The sequence below is a fragment of the Eleutherodactylus coqui genome, chromosome 11, assembly GCF_035609145.1.
Source record: "Eleutherodactylus coqui strain aEleCoq1 chromosome 11, aEleCoq1.hap1, whole genome shotgun sequence".
Taxonomy (NCBI): domain Eukaryota; kingdom Metazoa; phylum Chordata; class Amphibia; order Anura; family Eleutherodactylidae; genus Eleutherodactylus; species Eleutherodactylus coqui.
The window spans coordinates 27,350,996-27,375,467 of NC_089847.1; positions in this window are offsets into that span (position 1 = coordinate 27,350,996).

The window sequence follows — 24,472 nt, forward strand, 5'->3', positions numbered from 1 at the left end:
GTGCTTTGATGTCCTTTACTGATTGGTTGCTCATGTGGCATCCCACCATAAGACCCCATTACCAGCTCTACACCTCGTGGTGTTCTGATGTAAGCTTCTGAACTGGGATGTGCCTGTGTGATACTCCCCTTTATACCTAAAGCGGGGGTCATGCAGTGTGTTATACAACTCTGGAGCCGGAGTAGTGCCATATCTGGTGGCAAAATTGTACAGTACATGACAAAGTATCTCACGCACATTATCATGCATAGTACACCTGTTTTTGTTTCGCAATGGCACGTATACATGCAGCCATACACAATGCAGGTATATAGAGAGCAATGGGCTGTATCTCGCGTATATGTAATTGATTACCTGTGAGTTACCGTGCATCACATGGGCAAACAGCGCACTACACGGTAATCATACGTCTTTGTGAGCCCACCCTAATGCTCGCACATCCAATTTACATATTCCCTTTGCATGACAACATTGTTGGGGAGGTAATACTTTTGTCAACATAGTGTTAACTAGAGATGAGTGAGCATACACGCTAAGGGCAATCACTCGAACGAGTATTGTCCTTAGCGAGTACCTGCCCGCTCAGAAGAAAAGATTTGGGTGCTGGCGCGGGTGAGCGGTGAGTTGCGGGAGTGAGCACAGGGGAGCGGGGGGGGGGGGGGGGGGGAGAGGGAGAGAGAGATTTCCCCTCCGCTCCTCCCCGCTCTCCCCGCCGCTCCCCGCCCCCCGCCGGCACCCGAATCTTTTCTTCCGAGCGGGCAGGTACTCACAAAGGACAATGCTCGCTGGAGCAATTGCCCTTAGCGAGTACGCTCGCTCATCTCTAGTGTTAACGTAATGGAAAGTAAATGTATAATAATAAGTAATGAAATGATAACACTACATAACAAGAAATAAAGAAATAGATAATAAATAAATTATGAACTAAATGCTAAATAAAAATGTATCATAAATAGAGATGAGCGAACGGACTCGTTTAGGGCGATTTTTCAATCGAGCACTGCTTTTTTCGAGTAACTGACTACTCGGGCGAAAAGATTCGGGGGGGGGCACCGGGGGGCGGCGTGGTGGAGCGGGGGGTAGCAGTGGGGAACAGGGGGGAGCTCTCTCTCCCCCCCCCTCACTCCCCTCTGCAACCCCCTGCGCCCCCCGAATCTTTTCACGGGCGTATGATTAAGTGTGCGCTGTACATCCGTGTGATACGTGGAAACTCGCAGGCTATCAGTTACATTCCCTAATGCAGCGTGTCAGAATTGCGTAATATGTGAGCGCAGAAAAAAACGCAGCATGTTCTTTTTTGCAGCGACAGAGCCTATTGTTCTCCAAGGGCAGTGACCTATATAAACAAAAATGTTCACTTTAAACCTATTGAGGGCCCCTGCACCCCGAGTAACCCCCCCCCCCCCCCCCGACTCCAATTAACCCCCCCCTCCCCCCGACTCCAGGTTTCTTCTTTTTCTTGCACCCCCAATCTATACCGCAGTCTATTCTGTTAACAGCGATACGAAGCTACAATGTCCCCACCGCCAGGATGTCACCGCGATGACAAATCTCTGCAAACTTCCCGTCTTCTTCTCTTCTCCGACGTTGCGAAGAAACATTTATTTTTAAAATGAGGATCTTCTGTGGATTTACATCCTATTAATCCAAATATTACAAAACAAATTGGCGTTTCCGCGCTAATACGCTGCTCATTTAAACACATGCTGCTTCCAAATGAAATCTCCCACCTTCCCCTGTTACATATGGCTGTGATATTTATTGCCTAACAAAGGCCACCGCTAGCTGTTCCCGCACAAACTGCCTGTGAACCAAAGGATGTCTGCATGCATAGAGAATCAGCCTGACAGCTGGAAAGGGGTCATCATACAGAACACGCCGCTCGCATTTTGACAGTCTCTGGTGGAACGGCAAAATGACTAAATAGTTTTAAAGCAACAGTGTCATCCAAGGCTGCAGCGTCCGTCTATAGCGCGTTCGGGTTACTACTACTCATTAACGCTATTCTTGTTATGACTATTATTATTATTATACTATGCTTGTATTACATTGCTATTGTATAGCATTAATATATTCAAAAAGGGTTTCCAGGATTGGAAAAAAATAGCTACTTTCTTCTAAAAACAGTGCCACACCTGTCCACAGGTTGTGCATGGTATTACAGCCCAGCCCCATCCATTTCAATGGAGCTGAGCTGCAGTACCAGACTCCGCTGTGTACTGTATACGGAAGAAACCAGCCTTGTTTACATAATCCTGGGCAGCTGCTGGGTTCACACGGGGTGGAGTTGACGCAGAATTTCCGTGCGGAACTTTAAAACATTTTTAAGCGTAAAACGTAACAAGTGCAGTTGCGCCATTTTTTTTCCCTTTGGGTGTTCTTGTTTTTACGGTGTACACACTGTAACAAAAAATGACAGAATGACTTTATTCTGTTGTGAGTACAATTACGAAATACTAAATTTATATGTCTTTATGGCGTTTCTGTGCTACTCCTAAAACACGCTGACCGCCATAACTTTTGTATTTCTCTGTCGATGCAGCTGCCTGTTTTTTTGCAGAACGACCTGTGCTTTTTTATTGGTACCATTTTGGAGAACAAGTGACTTTTTCATCACTTTTTATTACTTTTTTTTTTTTAGACGATGGGACCGAAAACCCCACTGTTCTGGCATTGTGGTATTTGTTTTTCGAAGTTCAAGGCAAGGCAGTCCCAGCTATGTTTACTTTTGATTTTCGTTAAATATGGGACAAGGGGAGGGGTTAAGCTTGTAATACTATTGTTTTTTTTAATAATTTAAAAAAAAAACTTTATTTCACTTATTTTGGCTTTTTTTAGTCCTCCAAGGGGACCGGAATTTGCAATAGTTTCATTACTTATACAATATGCTACAATACTGTACTTAAGTATTGCAGTGTACTGTATGCTGCATACTGTAATTTTAAGGCATTCTATTAAGCCCTGCTTCGGGCACAGCTTAATAGGTAGAAATACATGGCAGCTATGGGGAGACCCCCACCAATCAGCAAGTTATCCCTATCCTGTGGAACATAAGACTTCGGGTATCTCATTCGGGCAGCACCTTTTTTTCTCTGTCGTCCCCACCCTATTTGATTTAACGCATTTGTAAATGGAAATGAGAGAAGTGATGAAATAATACATTTTTCTTAACCATGTGTTGCGCCAACTTTAAATTTGAAGTCGCTGTGTGACGTTTTCTCCCCCCTTCGGCTTTAATATACGGAACTGCAGGAAATAAAATACACTTTAATGATCTGTATATCAGTTTGCTAAATAAGTTCTTAAGCATTTGTGTGCCTTAAGGAGATAATGCTGTTGCCATGGTTTCTGAGAATGCTGAGTTAAATCACGCGTTAAATATTGCATTAGCGTTGATGTAAAGTATTGCGCTTGCATAAAGTGGAAACAGCAGGGGTGGGAGATCAGCAAAGTATATTATCACCATCAAGCCATGTTATTGTTTAGCGAACTGATGTGAATATTAGCCAGCTGAACTATGTCTTATCTGCTCAGGATCGTATTCTGATGGGGCTTTTAGTAGTAGGAAAGCTTAGACACCTTCATGAGTAGGACACGGAAGGGTTCACATACTAACCGGAACGTCCACCTAAAATTAAAATAAAGATGCAAATATCATTCCTAGACTTCTTCTCTTCCAGCTTTTAGACTTTCTCGGTTATATCGGCTTCTAGGAAAGCTGGGAAACCACTGATAGGGCCACCTCACAAGGGTTGTCACCCAACTTCTCTAAAGACCGTAAAAGCAGATCTGTCTAGTTATATGTGTGGAGCCACCGGGAGCAGGTTTGGGCCTTCCTCTGTCAACATCAGCCTGGCGGGCATAGAGCTGAGCTCATTCCCGAGCATGGATTGCCAGGCTGAGCTCCACAAGCCAGGTTATGGTCCCTTTTGGCTTCATATGTGGGCAATTGGGAGATAGGAGACTCATGACCCAGTTCCGGTCATACTGATTCGAATGAGGGCTGGAAGTGGGCTTCATTGGCAGCTGTAGCCCCGAGGCTCTGGTAGTGGCTCACATAACTATCAAGAATCATCATTGCTGGTCAAACAATACATTTATTAACTATAGAACAGGAAAAATGCAACTTTCGACCAAGTCATCGAGCGTTATCTCAGTCTATCAATAATGTTAAAAAGTCCATGTGAATGGTTGCTAGTAAGAATCCTTGCCTGGTTAATCGGGATCAATAATAAGCAATAATTGTCTTGCTAGACAGTTCTTAAGCCACTTACAGCTCCTCCCTGCTCTGCTCCGCTCTTCATTCTTATGCTCTCTTAGGCCTCGGTCAGACGACCATTTTTTCCCGCGATTTGCGGATGCGCATGCGATCTGTGCATATATAGAACCATTGCTTCGCAATGGGATCGGTCAAATGTCCGTTTTTATGCAGATGTCCGATAAATTATAGGACAAGAGGAATCGCAGATCACGCCTACCTGCGTTCTGCGATTCCTTGTGTTCTATATATGCGCTCAATGGGGCCGGCGGCAGCAGCGCCGACCCCATTGAGAGCATATACTATAAAGATCATTCTCCTCTGCCAGAGCTGTAACAGCTGTGGCAGAGAAGAAGGATGTTCGCCCATTGAATTCAATGGAGCCGGCAATACAGCCGGCTCCATTGAAAGCTATTGAATGACAGCTGAGAGCTGCCTCTGATTGGTCCCTGCGCTCAGCCAATCAGAGGCAGCACTCACTCACCCATTCATGAATTCATGAATCAGTGAGTGAGAGCTGCCTCTGATTGCTGAGGGCTGTGACCAATCAGAGGCAGCTCATTCAGCAGGCGGGGATTTTAAATCCCCGGCTGCTGAATACTACACAGAGCAGTTCAGGAGAACTGCCGGACGGCCACAGCTGAACTCCGGCTGCAGCGGAAAGGTGAGTATACATTTTTTTTTTTATTTTTACACATTTTTGGGTGTTTTTCAGGGAAGGGCTTATATTTTTAAGCACTTCCCGAAAATTCATGCCGCGCTCGCCGGCAGCCCATTGCTTTCAATGGAGCCGGCTGACAGCGCTCCTTTGATCGAGCCCGTTTCGCCGAAAATGCTGCAAGCTGCAGATTTTTCGGCAAATCGTCGGCCCAGTCACGCGATTTGCGGATGCACAGCTGTCATGCGATCCGCAAATTGCAGCAAAAAATGGTCGTCTGACCGAGGCCTAAAAGAGACAGTGCAATTAAAAAGACAACATCATACTTAAAATTAAACAATAATAACCTGTACCCCCTGACTTGTACAGTTGTAAAGCCCAGAAATATCTCATCACCAGGCTGAACTACCACTTTGAAGTGTTAGAAAGGAATTATCTGGTTAGGAAAAGCCATCTTTAAATAGCCTATTAGAGAATTTTATGTTGATAGAGTACGGAGGATTTTCCTTTCAGGATCTTCATCTCTTAGAGCCAAGACTGCCAAGGACTTGTAGGACCCAAGATTACACACAGAGTTGAGTAACTTCAAATAAAAATGTGCAATGCTTCATTTCTCCTGTGGTGGCACTGCAGGCAGATTTAGCACTTACTTCCAGATTCTCACATAGTTTGCAGTTGATTGCTCGGGTTCTCAGCAAAGGGAGACAAATAATCTATTTTCAAACAGAAGCTGTCCTATCCACAGCTTGTGTACTGTTTGTATATGCACAAGTACATTATTGTGTTCAATCTGTAATAATTAAAGGGGTTGTCCAGCTTTCCTCAGGAGAGGCCAACGATAGTACAACTCTATGGGTCTATTGCCTGGGACCACTGCTGTGTTGTCAGATTTATGATACCAGGAATGCCAAGCGGCAAATAGAGAAAAATATTTTGGTCCTTAAAAGAGTATTCCCAACACATAGATTAATGACATATCCAAAGGATATGCCATAAATGTCTGATACACACAAGTACCCCCTCTTATACCCGCACTTACACTATACTACCCCAAGTATTTGGACACCTCTATTAGCAGAATTTCTTATTGGAATGTCATGTGTTCTAAACCATAAGATGAAGACTCTTGGTGGTGTCAGCCATAGTTTGTGATAGGAACTGCATGGCTTTGGATATGCAGATTATGCCACTGTACACAAACCGTCCATCACAAAGCGCAATACATAGACCTGTCTACAATGGTATAAGAAGAGTCATCATTAGATAGTTGAGCAATAGAAGTAAGTTCTATGGACTGACAAATCACACTGTTCTATCTTCAAATCAGATGGATATACCTGGGTTTGGAGGATGCCTGAGTGTGTTGTACCAACTGTTAAGTACAGTGGAGGTTCCATAATGGTTTGGGGATGTTTTACGTGGCATGGTCTCGGTCCGTTAGTTGAAGTGACAAGAACCATGAACATGGAGGTGACCCTGACATTCTAGATAATAATGTGCTGCCAACAATGTGGCAATACTCAGGGTATGGTCAGCCATACTTCCAACAAGACAACGCGCCTTGTCACAAATCCAACACTGTTTTACGCTGGTTTGAGGATATGGATGTTCCTTGATTAGACTGGACTGCACCATATTTGAACATCTTTGGGTCAAACTAGAATACTGGGTCAGGAAATATGAACAGCATCCATTTCATTTGAGAGAATTCACCAGATGCTTGCAGGACTAATGAAGGGAAACACCAGATGAAATGTATCAAACACTAGTATACAGTATACTATGGAGAGTCTCCAATGTCATTAGGGCCAAAGGAGCATCACTAAGTATTACCATATGGAAATAAATACTACTTTTGATTTTTGCTCATGTGTCCAATTACTTTTGGTGGATAATGTATCTTAAGAACAGTGGTCAACCAGATCTGGGTGAAGGAACCGCCTCAGCCACACGGAGAATGAATGCAGAGGTGGTCATGAATATGTATGGTCTCTTCATTCACTCTTAAATATTGAAACAGCTGAGCATGCTTCCACCTCTCTATTCATTAGCCGTCTTGATAACAGTGGCTACCTCCCTACGTAGAACAAGGATTTGAGGACCTTGTTCTCCACATAGATGCATGTCATAGAGCTGGGAACTGCATCTATCAGACATTTATTAGAGATGAGCGAATGTACTCGTCCGAGCTTGATGCTCGGGCGAATATTAGGGTGTTCGGGATGCTCGTTACTCTTAACGAGTACCACGCGGTGTTCGGGTTACTTTCACTTGTATCTCTGAGACGTTAGCGCGCTTTTCTGGCCAATTGAAAGACAGGGAAGGCATTACAACTTCCCCCTGCAACGTTCAAGCCCTATACCACCCCCCTGCTGTGAGTGGCTGGCGAGATTAGGTGTCACCCGAGTATTGAAATCTGCCCCTCCCGCGGCTCGCTACGGATGCATTCTGACATTAGTTCAGGGAAAGTTCTATCGTGTTGGAGCTGCTATAGGGAGAGTGTTAGGAGTTATTATAGGCTTCAAGAACCCCAACGGTCCTTCTAAAGGCCATAAATCTTCTGTATATGCGCTCAATGGGGCCAGCGGCAGCAGCGCCGACCCCATTGAGAACATATAGAAGACAAATCCTTCTTTTCTGCCACAGCTGTAACAGCTGTGGCAGAGAAGAACGATGTTTGCCCATTGAATTCAATGGAGCGGCAATACAGCCGCTCCATTGAAAGCAATGGGCTGCCGGCGTGCGCGGGGATGAATTGTCGGGAAGGGGTTAAATATATAACCCCTTCCCTGCAATTCATCCAGAAATGTGTAAAAATAAAAATATATACCGGCGTATAAGGCGACGGGGCGTATAAGACGACCCCCCAACTGTCACCTTATACGCCGGTAATATAGCGGAGCAAAGAATAAAAAGCATTACTTACTTCTTCAGATGATCTGCGGCGCTGCTGCAGGATGTCGCTCCCTCCTGGTCCACGGCAGACTATTGCTTTCTCTACGAAAGGCTTTAAATCCCTGCCTCCAGAAAGACATGTGCCTTCAGCCAATCACAGCCAATGACAATGATGTCATTGAATGGCTGTGATTGGCTGTGGTTCCGGAGGCGGGGATTTCAAGCCTTTCGTAGAGAAAGCAATAGTCTGCCGTGGACCAGGAGGGAGCGACATCCTGCAGCAGCGCCGCAGATCGTCTGAAGAAGTAAGTAATGCTTTTTATTCTTTGCTCCGCTATATTACCGGCGTATAAGGTGACAGTTGGGGGGTCGTCTTATACGCCCCGTCGCCTTATACGCCGGTATATATTTTTATTTTTACACATTTCTGGATGAATTGCAGGGAAGGGGTTATATATTTAACCCCTTCCCGACAATTCACCCCGCGCACGCCGGCAGCCCATTGCTTTCAATGGAGCGGCTGTATTGCCGCTCCATTGAATTCAATGGGCAAACATCGTTCTTCTCTGCTACAGCTGTTACAGCTATGGCAGAGGAGAACGATCTTTACGCTGACAGTGCGGGGGGGGGGGGCCACTCTTGCCGCTATTGTGGCTTAATAGTGGGACCTGGGAACTTGAGATGCAGCCCACCATGTAGCCCCTCGCCTGCCCTATCCGTTGCTGTGTCGTTCCCATCACTTTCTTGAATTGCCCAGATTTTCACACATGAAAACCTTAGCGAGCATCGGCGAAATACAAAAATGCTCCGGTCGCCCATTGACTTCAATGGGGTTCGTTACTCGAAACGAACCCTCGAGCATCGCGGGAATTTCGTTCCGAGTAACGAGCACCCGAGCATTTTGGTGCTCGCTCATCTCTAACATTTATTGAATATTCTGTAGATTTACCATAAATATCTGTGTTGGAAATACCCCTTTAAGGCCAAATATATTGTAGACTTGTAGGGAGTAATAATTTAATATTTTTCATCACACAGCTTCATCATAACTTTTATTATCAAAACTGCAGTTGAACTGCGTCACTGGAAGAGGCAATGTTACAAAACAGGAAATTGACTTCAGTATCACGATCTATGATTCTGCAACAGAAAAGCTCTACCATAGATCATAGAGTGTAGACTGGTCAACAAGTCATTTTCATTGTTAGGCATTGATTCTACGCAACAGTTTCTTTCTCTGTCTTCAAGTTCTAATATTGTTCAACCACCTCCAAGTTATGCCTTCTCCTTACTTCATACCTATCTTCCTACTATGGTAAACCATAATCTTGGTCTGTTATTTTTGGAGGCTAGATGTCCTAAGTAAAGTCATTTCTCAAGCTTTGGACATACAGCTGGGCCAGTTCTTATTGATACCAACACATTTTAAGGCCTTTCCGCCCATAAAAGGTGCTATTATCTTTAAGGATCCTATCCTTGCTTTTATCATATCATATTCTTCTAACCTGTTTTGGTCAGCTTGGCCTTAATGAGTTTCCAATGAAATGTAAATTAATCTTTCTCCGGCCTGTGAGGATTGTTGTAATTTAACTTCCCGTAAGGTCTTCTTGTGATCATCTAAGCAAAGACCTATTAATTTCACTATCTACCCTTACAATAGAACGTGGAGTATAGACTAGTCAACAGGTCAACAATTCATCTTCATGGTTACATGTTGATCCAGCACACAAGTTTCTTTCTCTATGTCTTCAAGTTCTAGTACTAATCAACCACCCCAAAGTTCTGCTTTCTCTTTCTTCACACATGTCCTCCCACTATGGTAAAACTATAATCTTGATGTCTATTATTTTTGGAGATTGGAAATGCCACTTAGCGGGATTACTCAAGCGATGAATGTACAGCTGGGACGGTTCTTATTGGTACCAACAAACTTTAAGGCCTCACTGTCCATAAAACTTGCTATTATCTTGAAGGATCCTATCCTCCCTTCTATCATATCATATCCTTCTGACCTTTGTGGTCAGCTGGGCCTTGATGAGTTTCTGATGGAATGTAAATTAACCTTTCTCTGGCCTGTGAGGATTGTTGTAGCTTCACTTCCCGTAAGGTCTTCTTGTGACCATCTGAGCAAAGACCTATCAATCTCACTATCCGGAGCTGTTTATTTTAGAGTAAATTCGCACCATGTTGACCTTCTAGGGTGGAATGATGGAAAGAAAATAAGCTGCTCACTTTAATGTCTCCGAGAACCTAAAATAACAAAACCCTGGATACATCTAGTGGTGTTTTATTTTCATATTACGTTTGCGACTTTGACATCTCATTTTTCAACATTTCGGTTAAGATCACACCCGAGTTTTGATTACTGTTATTTTACTGCGCTTTTGTGAGGCTTTGATCAGCCGGGGAAGCTATACTTTACAATGTAAGTTAAACATATGGCTGCAGTAGAAATAAAATTGCACTTAACACGTAGGAGGAATCGAAGATCTTCTAGCGGACAATAGACATACATTACTTTATATGAAGATGTAAACGTGTTGTAGAGTTTTCCGAAAAACAAGCGGCCATTGCATTGATTCATACTAAGAAATTTATGCCATGGTCTGAATGTGGCTGTTTACTCATCTCTTGTGATTTGGGGAGAGGGAGCACTTATTACCTATTCTTTTAGTAAAGGTCTTTCTTCTAATTAGTTGAATTGCAATTTACTTCTATCAATTATTCATATCGGAGGACTTCTATACAATTTACTATATGAGGCTGAGTGAGCACAGTGCTACAGACATATCAAAGGTGGGCTGGTCATTTGGCATGATGTTTGCATTATCTGAGATATTGCACAGAACTGCAGGTAGATTTTATAAGTGATCCAGAATTACAGTTTTATGGTATAGAAAGGCAATGACTAGGTGAGAGGACATGACCATGAGTCCAGGTTCTGTAGGGAATCTTATAGATCATGCAATGCTCCCTGGGAAAAGGCTATGCAAATGAGTGATGGAATATTCGCCCACAACACCATCTCTTGGAAGGTAGATACCCTATGAGTCAATATCCAATATTTGAAGAGGCCTTGCAGTGTGACTAGATACATAAAGCTAAAAGCCATGAGGTTTATTGAGTTGCGTACCTGTTTGGTTACATGCAATCATATGGATGCAATTTATAACCAGTTGAAAGGATTGCAATAGATTAGATGTCTTTCCTTACAGAAACAGCGCCACTCTGGTCTCTGCCTGGTTTCACAGTTCATATCCATTCACCTGTTTTAAAGGATTTTTACCAGAATTGCAAGTTCTGCCCTATCCACCACTGAAACCCTCACGGATCTCAAGAGCGATGGACCCATGTCCCCCTTAATCTGTCGCTCCTCTAACAGTGATGTCAGAATGAATGAATCACTGGCCCAACATGCATGGTTGGCCCTTTGTTTTTTTCAATGGGGCTGATGGCAATACCCGAATGCTTGCCACTCGGCTATCTTTGACAGTAGCACTGAAAATGGATGGAGCAACAGTGCACTTGTGCGACCGGCACTCCATTCAGTCTCCTCTTCACTGCGGGGTGCAGTAAGCCTGTAGTGATGAAGAGGGGGGACATGGGATCCCAATCTTGGGATTGGTTGATAGGAGATAACTTGCAATTCCGGTACAACCCCTTTAATGTAATCATTACTGAATGCTACGGATTTCCTAGCTAAATTTAATAAGTTGTTTGGATTTTTACGGACGGTGCTCTGGTTGTGAACGCCGGATTCATCATCAATTGCTGGCAAGTTTATTGGAGGAAATGCTACAGATGAGAAGGTCAATCTCAGGGAAGCAGTCAGAATGATACAGACATACTGAGGAATATCTGAGATATAGACAAAAGACAGGAAAAGGGTAAATATTGAAGAGTCTATTAAGAAAGGTCTCAGGCAAGAATCCAAAGGAGCAAGGGTGGGGTGAGCTCAAGAGAAGTCAAGAACATTAATGTGAGGTTCAGACAATGTCTGGATGGCCAGGACCATTCAGATAGCTTTTCTGTGGTGAAGTCATTAGCTTGTGCCAATTGCCATAATATGGTATTCAGCAGAGATATGCTGGCAGGGAGTATGAGCGTCACACCGAACCACGTCAAGATGAGCGATACTTGAGTCATTGAAACCTACCAGGAGATAAGATCAGTTTGGTCTCTGAGCTAGGATCCTTATCGATGGCAGGAGCAAAATGTAATTTTCTTTTATTGCTCCTCTCGGAATTTCTGGTGGATTTCTGGTGGTACGTGAAGACGAAAACAAAAAGTTGTAATATACTCCAAGGAGATGCAATGTCTGTTTGAGGATATGGAATGAATGAAATCTATTTCTCAAGTTGAAATTGTTCAGTTTCCTTCTACCTTTCAAGTTCCTTTATGTTCTTTTGAGAGATGGAATCTGATTACCTGGAGAAAGCTCACATTATCTATAAGAAATAGGGTACTCTCAAACAAAGAGTGCGCCTCGGGCTGTCAGCTCGACGTGAGTTAGAGACTCACTTTGTCAGCCTGGAGCAGACTCTTTGTTTGCTTTTCAGATTAGGAATTGCTTACCTACTGTCACTGACTTCACTAGGATGAGAAAGAAGGACACATAACTGACAGATTATTGTATCGCCATGCAAAATGTTAAACTCAATGTAAAATAATTGGCATCACGTGCTGGGTAACTACCAGATATTCCTGCAAGTCCTTATGTAACCCAAGAGCTTCTTCAGTCATTGTTTGGGATTGGAACCACTTAATTCCAAAAAAGTTAATAATTGGCACATGAATGGAATTAGCTTCGAAGTGTGAGCCCATTGTTATATGTAAGGAAATAAGGTGTCATCCTGTGATTGTATGAAGGAGTGATGGTTTTCTGGTAGACAGTTGCAGGGGAGGTATGGTGAACTGACCAGGAAGAGCCTGGTGCTGACGAAGGATAAATGCCAATGAAGTACTGCATATAAAGAGGAGGTTTGGCACCATGCTGATAAAGTGCAGTGATTCAGTTAAGGTGCCAGACTGGTATGCTGAGTTTCTGTGCAGTGCTAGGTTGGAACCTGCTAACCTGTAGAAGCAGACTCATCTTTATATGGGTGAAATGAGAGAGACCAGAGGCTGCTGGAGAGTGGTGAGGTCTAGAGGTTCTAGAGTGTGGGCTTGCGTGGTGCTGAGGAGGGGCAAATGCTGGAGGGGATAAAAATGGCTGCTTAGTAGAGATGAGCGAGCACCCAAATGCTTGGGTCCTCATTATTCGAGTTGAGCTTTTCGTAAAATTTGAGAGCTCTACTTGAGTAATGAACCCCATTTACTACAATCGGAGACTCGAGCATTTTTGTATGTGGGCCGCCGGGTCCCGAGCTTTTTTTTTTTTGGTTTGTGTTCTCTTTCTCTCCCTCTCTCCCTGCCAGCCAAAAAATTTGCCGTTGACACGCGCACTGTGTCGCGGGGTGGGGGGAGGGACCAAAACAAGCATGTCAAAGTGGGGAAGAGCCAAAAACTGGGGCGGGGTCGAACACAGCATGATGCTCGTTCGAGTAACGACCACCATTGAGTACGCTAATACTCGAACGAGCATCAAACTCGGCAGAGTACGTTCGCTCAACTCTACAAGCAAGACCTAGAAAGTCATTTATGCCGTGGATTTAGTTAGGAGAGAATGCTCCTGATACCCCGGTATTGTTTGCCAGAGTTATATTATTTTGATAATAATGTTGTTTTCTAGTCTGCTTCTTTAAAAAGTGTGGCAAGTTGGGGTTACTCGCCTATCAAATTGCAATCTTTCATCTGAATGGTTGGAACATGTACATAAAGGCTCCAGATTTGTACTACTTTGTGATTCTGGTGCCTGCCAGCATTTATTCCATGTACACAGCAAACAACAAAATCTATACCCCACCAGGGTATGGGTCTAAGGGCGTCCCCCCTGTCAGACTCAGGGCCTTTACTCCAGGTTATTAGTCTAGAGGCATCTTCCTTGTCATACTCAGGGCCTTTTACTGGTCCCCACCAGACCTCTGGATTGAAGCCCTTTCAGCTCTGTTGAGCTATCTGTTTTACTTTCCCCCTAAATGTGTGGCAGAAACTATTCCTTTTATGTTACTTCCTGCCACACCCACAGGTGTTTTCCCTCACTTCAGGTATCAAAATGCCTGTCTACAGCCCCCTACTGACCATTCTGTCTAATACACTCCTACAAAGGGCTCAGGTGACTGTAAGCAGCTCTTTTGGAAGCTGATGGACTTTGACACCATTTTGGGTTAGTGTGTTGTGTGTAGTGGTGTTGCAGTGAAAGGACACATCAGAGTAAGCTCCAGCTCTCAGGAAGACCCCATAATGGTGCCATGTTTCCTCTCTATAACCTTTCCATGACTCTTGGGCCAATTCTCCAATCAGTTGTTTGCTAACAATGGAGTAGGGAGTCCTACACAAGGTACTCGCTACCCAGTAACAAAGGAAATGCAACCAACCAGCACTGGACACCCTATCTCCAATATCTTATAGCAAACACATAGTCTACAGTACCCCTATGGGATGCATGGCTCTTTCTATGATTTTTGGATAAATAGCCTTTGTTCTACATTAGGGAGATAACAGGATGATTCAGAAAATAGTCTCTACCCTATAAGCCACATTGTTGTAATATGGATAGACGCAGGATTTCCAAATTATAACTTCACCTTTAAGTTGTGCTTAGAATTATACTATCTTTGCATTACTCACATTCATCTTTCCTGTGGCCTCATCTGCCATACAAGAACATTACATTTGTAATAAACTACACAGCGTGTCTCTTGCACCAAGAAAACAGATCTGATTTAATGCACTTGTCACATTTTAACCCAAAATCTCATTCTGTTAATGTAAAGAGAAATATCAATAAGACGGTATTGATTTGCAGAGTCCTCGAGAGAAGAATACATAAAATGCAGCAGTGTAGGTAGATGTACTATATCATTTACAGGAGAGAAATATGGTATTTAAGGAGAACAGCTAGGTTCATGAGCTGCAAAAACATTAGCATTGAGATAGTCACCTCACCTACCCCCTTCCAATGTCCCATCACAATGGCTCTTAATGCAAAAGTAATGGTCTGCTAGCAGAATTCAGTTGTATTCTGCATTAATTTGGATCTGCTAGGTGTTAGATTGTTAGATGTTCTAGATAGGAGGACATTATAAAACAGAACATAGAATAAAACTTAAAATAGTTGGCTCAAGACAACTCTTGTCCATATGCCCTGTTTGGCAATATGGACTTTAAAGGAAGAGATTTCCATTTAGGTCCTCGCTCTATTAGCCAGAATGGAGAGGTTGAGCATCTGGGATGCAAGCCTCAGATTTTTGGCTAAGTGCCCAAGATCTCTGGGCAACTGCAAAATGCAACTGAATCTGCATCCTCAAGATGCAGAAACAGTTGAATTCTATGGTGGGACACAGAGCTATCAACTCCCTACTCCACCCCCTACTCTTATAAGCTACAGGCCACTTTGGGCCTACATTGTATGAGACACTTGGACTCCTGAGTTGGCCTGCATGATGACATCATTGCATTGTGTTGGCCCAAGCTGGGATCTTATCCTGACATCTCACTCATAGGCTGAAGACACTAAGCACCTCTGTTTGTCATGGGAATGGGCCTAGGTGAGTAGCCTTATCATATTTTTTTTATTAAAATGCTTCCTGTGTAGAAAACAGTAAATGGGCACTATTACTGAGTGCAAGGGAAGAACCGAGTGGACATCTTTACTAAACGGGGGCACCATCACCGCATGGAGGCACTAGGAGGAACCATTACTGAATGGCTGCGCCATAATCAACTGGTGGCACTAAGAGACACCATTACTGAGTAAGGGCACCAGTACAGAGTGGGGGACATTAAGGTGGCATCACTACTGAGTAGAGAAACCATCATGGTGTGTGGCAGCACTATGGGGCGCCATTGTTGAGTGCAAGCACCATTTAGAGGGCACATTGATAGGAAATACTCGCTTAAGAATCCCCATCCATGATGTCCATATACTGTTAAAGGATTTATGGATAGGGGTTGTCTTGATGAGACTTTAAAGGGGTATTCCAGGAGTTTATCTCTGATAATAACCTATCCTCAAAATCTGCTGCTTGGGATCCCCCCAAATCAGCTGATCAATCGGCCCACTGCACTAACAGTGATCAGGGCCAAAAATGTAATAGACTGCTTCACTCCCATCTAAATCAATGAAAGCAATGCCTCCTATTACATTTCCAGCTTCTCATTGCAGTCAGACCTGGCAGCGTAATAGAAGGCATCATCCCCATTGATTTCAATGGGAGTGAAGCTAGCTATTACACTTTCTCCGTGACCACGTCCAGCCCAATGTATTGACCGTGGATTCGGCAATCAGCTGATCCGCAGGGAAACCAAGTGGAAGACGCCTATCAATCAACTATTGATGACCTATCCTGCGGATAGGAAGAGGAAAAGTCACAGAATAGCCCTTTAACTCTAATGGTAGATAGCCAGTTGCCCAAAAAGTTGTAAAAAAAAACACCAACAATGTAAAATTGTCCCTTAATTGCATCTGATTTTGTGGGACTCCAGAAACAAGTTCCATTCTATCAGATTTTTATTAATTGTCCATTTTCGGTAAAAGATATAGGATATTTTTCCATTTCATTATTATGTCACTGTGATAATAATCCAAGGTCATTGAAATGGCTGGACCGTTGGATGCAGGATTACCGGTAATGTAGCCTATCCCTGTCATACATCCAGTTCTCTTGCCAGTGCCTGTACAGCATGTGTGCCTTATTACTGCAGCCCCAACAAGACATTTCTATAATAAAACCATTGAACTTCACAAACCTGGAAATCCGAGCGTCTCTCTCTGCATGCAGTCTTTTCACATAATGTATGAATTCCATCTTCTTGCCGAGCCATGACTTCATTAGCCGTGTCATCAGGAGCCTATTTGTATATACAATGCTACAACATATATTACCTTCACAGGTGATTGGACTTTGAATTACACTCCATTCCCTCTTGTTTATTTCTAGCTAAACACGAATCGTCTGCAAGACGCATCTTCTGCCTCGTATTGTACCCACTTGTAACCTGACAAAGGATTTGTAGAAAAAAAATTAAGTCGCGGGATGGTTTTTAATCAAAAGAATGTTCTTTAGTCAAGGCAATGTCATAGATTTGGAGGAACCCAATCTTCCATGAGATTTTCTCTGCAATGATTCTATCCCACCAAATGTTAGTTGCAAACCTTTGATTTGCATAATGTTAGTCTAGGCCGTTATTGCCTCCCGTGTGCCGATTCGTCTTTGTAGGCAGTATCGGAGGATGTAATCCTGAGCCCCTCTTGCTAAGAAAAAAAATTCTGTTGGCGGCTTATGAAGCGAGGTCTTCCTTTTATATAAAACTGAATTTCTTAATGCCTACGATTATGACACTCTGCTGTTTTAATGAGACATCATTCAAGATGACTCGTTAGTAAAATGATGAAGCGAGAAAATGATTAAAACGAAAACAATGGGCCTTTTTGAAATGTTTGTCGCATCTGCACATGTTCAAATAATTTACTGGAAACATGATAAACTCATTAAGCGCAGCAATGCAAACTGTTAGGGAAAACAAAAGGTTTCATAGAAAGAACTTACAAATGTAAATTTAGAAATTAATACAACAAAAGTGTCATGTGCCGAAAGGATCAAAGCATCGACTCCGGAAAACGTTGGCTTTGGAGTTAAAGGGGTTGTCCCGCAGAAGCAAGTGGGGTTATACACTTCTGTATGGCCATATTAATGCACTTTGTAATATACATCGTGCATTAAATATTGGCCATACAGAAGTTATATACTTACCCCCTCCCGGTGCTGGCGTCCCCGTCTCCATGGCGACGACCAAACTTCTTCTCTGGTCACCGGAACAGTCACGCTTGCGCAGAGAGGAATCCTCTTCTGGATGGTCAGAGGCTCACGAGCTGCGTCCTGGTTCCTCCCCCTTCTCAGAGTCATCACATAGCTTCGCCCCCATCACGTGGTGCCGATCAGCCAATGAGGTGGCTGGAATCGGCATTGGAGCTCAGACAGCAGAAGAACATCCATGGTGCACCATGGGAGAAGACCCGTGGTGCACCATGGGAGAAGACCAGCGGCAGCCATCTTGGAAAGAAGATTTTCTAAAGTTGCTGAACGGGGATTCAGGTAAGGGATTTTTTTTTTTTTTTTAATAACACCTGGCAGCAGTATTCCTTTACAGGTACTGGGGGACTGGGCAAAAAAAAAATTTTCTCTTTAGGCGCGGGACAACCCCTTTAACTATTGAAGTTAATCGACTTTATCAGAGTGGAGGTCATCTCTTGGACATCAATGGGAATTGTGTAATGCTTTATTTCTCCTGTGGTGGCACTGCAGAGGAATTGAACACTTGATCCAAGGTTCCCTCACAGTTTCAAGCCGATCAGTTGGGGTTCCAGCACCAGGACACAATCTGATTAGCATACAGTCAAAAAATTTAAATCTGCATCGGTGTAGTGACCCATAAATAACATCTGAGAGATAATATAACTGTGTCTTTAACCCTTTTCAATCCGCTGTCTGATGTCTTCTACATTCTGATTGAAGCTTGTACAGAAGACATCCGACAGGGTATTCTTACCGTCTATTGCCAGCCACTCTGCTCTCGGAGGCTCTCTGGCACAAAAACACTGGTTTTAGCCAGCAGATGGCACCATTGTATAACAGCAAAAAGAGAAAGCCTTTTAGGAAACCCTAAATCCAAAATTGGATTGGAAAGGGGTAATGGGCCCTCTGGCAAAAACACATTTTTCCATCCTTGCACTCGTCATCTGTCACACTCTGGAGGTCTCTTCTGTGTATTGAAATGTAGCCTCCTGTCTGATACTTATTAGCCACCATCTTGAGAGTTTTTAGTTTCACTTTCATATCAATACCAGGATGAATCAGCACAGCATTAGCTACAGGTTGTACCATTTCTGCCTGCTGGGAGTCAGCTTCATTGTCATTACCTTCTATATTCACCTAAATAAGCCACAGTATACTGTATAGGAGGATGAGCTGTGATCTCCTCTATTATAACTATGTGACAGGAGCTGTGTGATCATCATCAGTAACTGTGACAGAAGAGTGTACACCCCCCTCTAGGCAGTTTCTGTGACAGATCCATTCAAGAGCATCACAAAAACTGAGATATTGACTTGAAATTGAATACATAACCCCAAGTAGATCTAAACTGGCCAGCATTGAGATCATATGACCATCCGAGGAAAAAGAGGCCAGGAGTCTCAGACAGAAAGGAATAACTAACCAAGATAACACTAACCGACATATATACTGGAGGGATAGTTACATAGTGAATGGAAATAAATCACCCCAGTGGCTCTTTAAATATGTTGTACATTGCATGGGTGTACAGACTTGAAGATGGTGGTTTGCACAGTATAGAGAGAGGCATAGAACAAACCAGTAACTCATTTCCTTTCAGCTGTGGCAAAGCAAAACTAAAAAAAATCTACAAGTTCTTGTAACCTTCTATAAGTTTCAGTTTGGGTTAGAGGAGAGTGTAGTGTAAACTATTAAACTGGTTTATGGAACAGAAGCGCACATCCCCTTCTTGGAATACGTTACTGCAGGAGAAGTGGTATACAGGAAAGCTGCAGTCTTCAGGTCCATGATGTAAACCTCGTCTGTAGTATGGAGCTACAGCGGGGCTATGTATTCCAGGGCTGTGGTGCAAAACCCACTCAAGAAAAAGTATGTTTGCTTAAGCCACCCTCCTCAGGACTGGACTGGACTTAGAAATTGGATTACAAAGGTTTGTGCCTTTGTCGATTTGGTGTTGAATAGAGATGAGCGAACACCAAAATGCTCGGGTGTTCGTTATTCGAAACGAACTTCCCGCGATGTTCGAGGGTTCGTTTCGAATAACGAACCCCATTGAAGTCAATGGGCGACCGGAGCATTTTTGTATTTCGCCGATGCTCGCTAAGGTTTCCTTGTGTGAAAATCTGGGCAATTCAAGAAAGTGATGGGAACGACACAGCAACGGATAGGGCAGGCGAGGGGCTACATGTTGGGCTGCATCTCAAGTTCACAGGTCCCACTATTAAGCCACAATAGCGGCAAGAGTGGGCCCCCCCCCTCCCAAAAACTTTTACTTCTGAAAAGCCCTCATTAGCAATGCATACCTTAACTAAGCACCACACTACCTCCAACAAAGCACAATCACTGCCTGCATGACACTCCGCTGCCACTTCTCCTGGGTTAGATGCTGCCCAACCCCCCCCCCCCCCCCCCCGCACGACAGTGTCCACAGCGTACACCAAATTGTCCCTGCCCAGCCTTCAGCTGCCCTCATGCCACGCCACCCTCATGTCTATTTATAAGTGCGTCTGCCAGAGGAAAAGCAGGCACACACTGCAGAGGGTTGGCATGGCTAGGCAGCGACCCCCCCATAAAAGGGGCGGGCCGATAGTCCACAATGCTGTACAGAAGCAATGAGAAATCCAATCCTGTGCCACCTCCATCTGGAGCTGCACACGTGGGCATAGCAATGGGGAACCTATGTGCCACACACTATTCATTCTGTCAAGGTGTCTGCATGCCCCAGTCAGACCGCGGTTTTTTATAAATAGTCACAGCCAGGTCCAACTCCCTATTGTGAAGTCCCTGTGGACCGACAGCATGGGTGGCTCCCTGGAACCCACCGGCGGTACATAAAAATATCCCATTGCATTGCCCAACACAGCTGAGGTAGTAATGTCGTGCTTAATGCAGGTGGGCTTCGGCCCACACTACATGCCCCAGTCAGACTGGGGTTCTTTACAAGTGGAAACGGATGCATTTATAATTCCCTGTGGACCCACAGCATGGGTGGGTGCCAGGAAGCCACCAGCGGTACATAGAAATATCCCATTGCATTGCCCAACACAGCTGAGGTAGTAATGTCGTGCGTAATACAGGTGGGCTTCGGCCCACACTGCATGCCCCAGTCAGACTGGGGTTCTTTACAAGTGGAAACAGATGCATTTATAATTCCCTGTGGACCCACTGCCTGGGTGGGTGCCAGGAAGCCACCGGCGGTACATAAATATATCCCATTGCATTGCCCAACACAGCTGAGGTAACGTCAGCTGTAATGCAGGTGGGCTAAAAATTAATTTGATTACACTGTAGGCGAGGGCCCACAAAAATTGCTGTATCAACAGTACTAATGTACATCCAAAAAATTGGCCATGGCCAGCCAAGAGGGCAGGTGAAACCCATTAATCGCTTTGGTTAATGTGGCTTAAGTGGTAACTAGGCCTGGAGGCAGCCCAGTGTAACGAAAAATTGGTTCAAGTTAAAGTTCCAACGCTTTTAAGCGCATTGAAACTTTTAAAAATTGTTCAGAAAAATTATTTGAGTGAGCCTTGTGGCCCTAAGAAAAATTGCCCGTTCAGCGTGATTACGTGAGGTTTCAGGAGGAGGAGCAGGAGGAGGAGGAGGAATATTAGACACAGATTGATGAAGCAGAAATGTCCCCGTTTTGGATGGTGAGAGAGAACGTAGCTTCCATCCGCGGGTGCAGCCTACGTATTGCTTACGTATCCTTGCTGTCCGCTGGTGGAGAAGAGAAGTCTGGCGAAATCCAGGCTTTGTTCATCTTGATGAGTGTTAGCCTGTCGGCACTGTCGGTTGACAAGCGGGTAGCGCTTATCTGTGATGATTCCCCCAGCCGCACTAAACACACTCTCCGACAAGACGCTAGCCGCAGGACAAGCAAGCACCTCCAGGGCATACAGCGCTAGTTCAGGCCACGTGTCCAGCTTCGACACCCAGTAGTTGTAGGTGGCAGAGGCGTCACGGAGGACGGTCGTGCGATCGGCTACGTACTCCCTCACCATCCTTTTACAGTGCTCCCGCCGACTCAGCCTTGACTGGGGAGCGGTGACACAGTCTTGGTGGGGAGCCATAAAGCTGTCCAAGCCCTTAAAGACTGTTGCACTGCCTGGGATGTACATGCTGCTCGATCTCCGCACCTCCCCTGCTACCTTGCCCTCGGTACTGCGCCTTCTGCCACTAGCGCTGTCGGCTGGGAATTTTACCATCAGCTTGTCCGCAAGGGTCCTGTGGTATAGCAACACTCTCGAACCCCTTTCCTCTTCGGGAATGAGAGTGGGCAGGTTCTCCTTATAGCGTGGGTCGAGCAGTGTGTACACCCAGTAATCCGTTGTGGCCAGAATGCGTGCAACGCGAGGGTCACGAGAAAGGCATCCTAACATGAAGTCAGCCATGTGTGCCAGGGTACCTGTACGCAACACATGGCTGTCTTCACTAGGAAGATCACTTTCAGGATCCTCCTCCTCCTCCTCCTCCTCCTCAGGCCATACACGCTGAAAGGATGACAGGCAATCAGCCGGTGTACCGTCAGCAGCGGGCCAAGCTGTCTCTTCCCCCTCCTCCTCATCCTCCTCATGCTCCTCCTCCTCCTCCTGTACGCGCTGAGAAATAGACAGGAGGGTGCCCTGACTATCCAGCGGCATACTGTCTTCCACCGCCCCCGTTTCCGAGCGCAAAGCAGCTGCCTTTATGCTTTGCAGGGAATTTCTCAAGATGCATAGCAGAGGAATGGTGACGCTAATGATTGCAGCATCGCCGCTCACCACCTGGGTAGACTCCTCAAAATTACCAAGGACATGGCAGATGTCTGCCAACCAGGCCCACTCTTCTGAAAAGAATTGAGGAGGCTGACTCCCACTGCGCCGCCCATGTTGGAGTTGGTATTCGACTATAGCTCTACGCTGTTCATAGAGCCTGGCCAACATGTGGAGCGTAGAGTTCCACCGTGTGGGCACGTCGCACAGCAGTCGGTGCACTGGCAGATTAAACCGATGTTGCAGGGTGCGCAGGGTGGCAGCGTCCGTGTTGGACTTGCGGAAATGTGCGCAGAGCCGGCGCGCCTTTACGAGCAGGTCTGACAAGCGTGGGTAGCTTTTCAGAAAGCGCTGAACCACCAAATTAAAGACGTGGGCCAGGCATGGCACGTGCGTGAGGCTGCCGAGCTGCAGAGCCGCCACCAGGTTACGGCCGTTGTCACACACGACCATGCCCGGTTGGAGGCTCAGCGGCGCAAGCCAACGGTCGGTCTGCTGTGTCAGACCCTGCAGCAGTTCGTGGGCCGTGTGCCTCTTATCTCCTAAGCTGAGTAGTTTCAGCACGGCCTGCTGACGCTTGCCCACCGCTGTGCTGCCACACCGCGCGACACCGACTGCTGGCGACATGCTGCTGCTAACACATCTTGATTGCGAGACAGAGGTTGTGGAGGAGGAGGAGGGTGCTTTAGTGGAGGAAGCATACACCTCCGCAGATACCACCACCGAGCTGGGGCCCGCAATTCTGGGGGTGGGTAGGACGTGAGCGGTCCCAGGCTCTGACTCTGTCCCAGCCTCCACTAAATTCACCCAATGTGCCGTCAGGGAGATGTAGTGGCCCTGCCCGCCTGTGCTTGTCCACGTGTCCGTTGTTAAGTGGACCGTGGCAGTAACCGCGTTGGTGAGGGCGCGTACAATGTTGCGGGAGACGTGGTCGTGCAGGGCTGGGACGGCACATTGGGAAAAGTAGTGGCGACTGGGAACTGAGTAGCGCGGGGCCGCCGCCTCCATGATACTTTTGAAGGACTCCGTTTCCACAACCCTATACGGCAGCATCTCAAGGCTGATGAATTTTGCTATGCGGACGGTTAACGTTTGAGCGTGCGGGTGCATGGCGGCGTACTTGCGCTTGCGCTCCAACAGTTGCGCAAGCGACGGCTGGACGGTGCGCTGAACTACACTGGTGCATGGGGCCGAGGACAGCGGAGGTGAGGGTGTGGGTGCAGGCCATGAGGCGGTAGTGCCCGTGTCCTGAGAGGGGGGTTGCATCTCAGTGGCAGGTTGGGGCACAGGGGGAGAGGCAGGGGTGCAAACCGGAGGCGGTGAACGGCCTTCGTCCCACCTTGTGGGGTGCTTGGCCATCATATGTCTGCGCATGCTGGTGGTGGTGAGGCTGTTGGTGTTGGCTCCCCGGCTGAGCTTTGCGCGACAAATGTTGCACACCACTGTTCGTCGGTCGTCAGGCGTCTCTGTGAAAAACTGCCAGACCTTAGAGCACCTCGGCCTCTGCAGGGTGGCATGGCGCGAGGGTGCGCTTTGGGAAACAGTTGGTGGATTATTCGGTCTGGCCCTGCCTCTACCCCTGGACACCGCACTGCCTCTTGCAACCTGCCCTGCTGCTGCCCCTGCCTCCCCCTCTGAAGACCTGTCCTGCGTAGGCGTTGCACACCAGGTGGGGTCAGTCACCTCATCGTCCTGCTGCTCTTCCTCCGAATCCTCTGTGCGCTGCTCCCTCGGACTTACTGCCCTTACTACTACCTCACTGCAAGACAACTGTGTCTCATCGTCATCGTCCTCCTCACACACAGAAAGTTCTTGAGACAGTTGGCGGAAGTCCCCAGCCTCTTCCCCCGGACCCCGGGAACTTTCGAATGGTTGGGCATCAGTGACGATAAACTCCTCTGGTGGGAGAGGAACCACTGCTGCCCAATCTGAGCAGGGGCCCGAGAACAGTTCCTGGGAGTGTTCCCGCTCCTGAGCATGTGTCATTGTAGTGGAGTGAGGAGGCTGGGAGGAA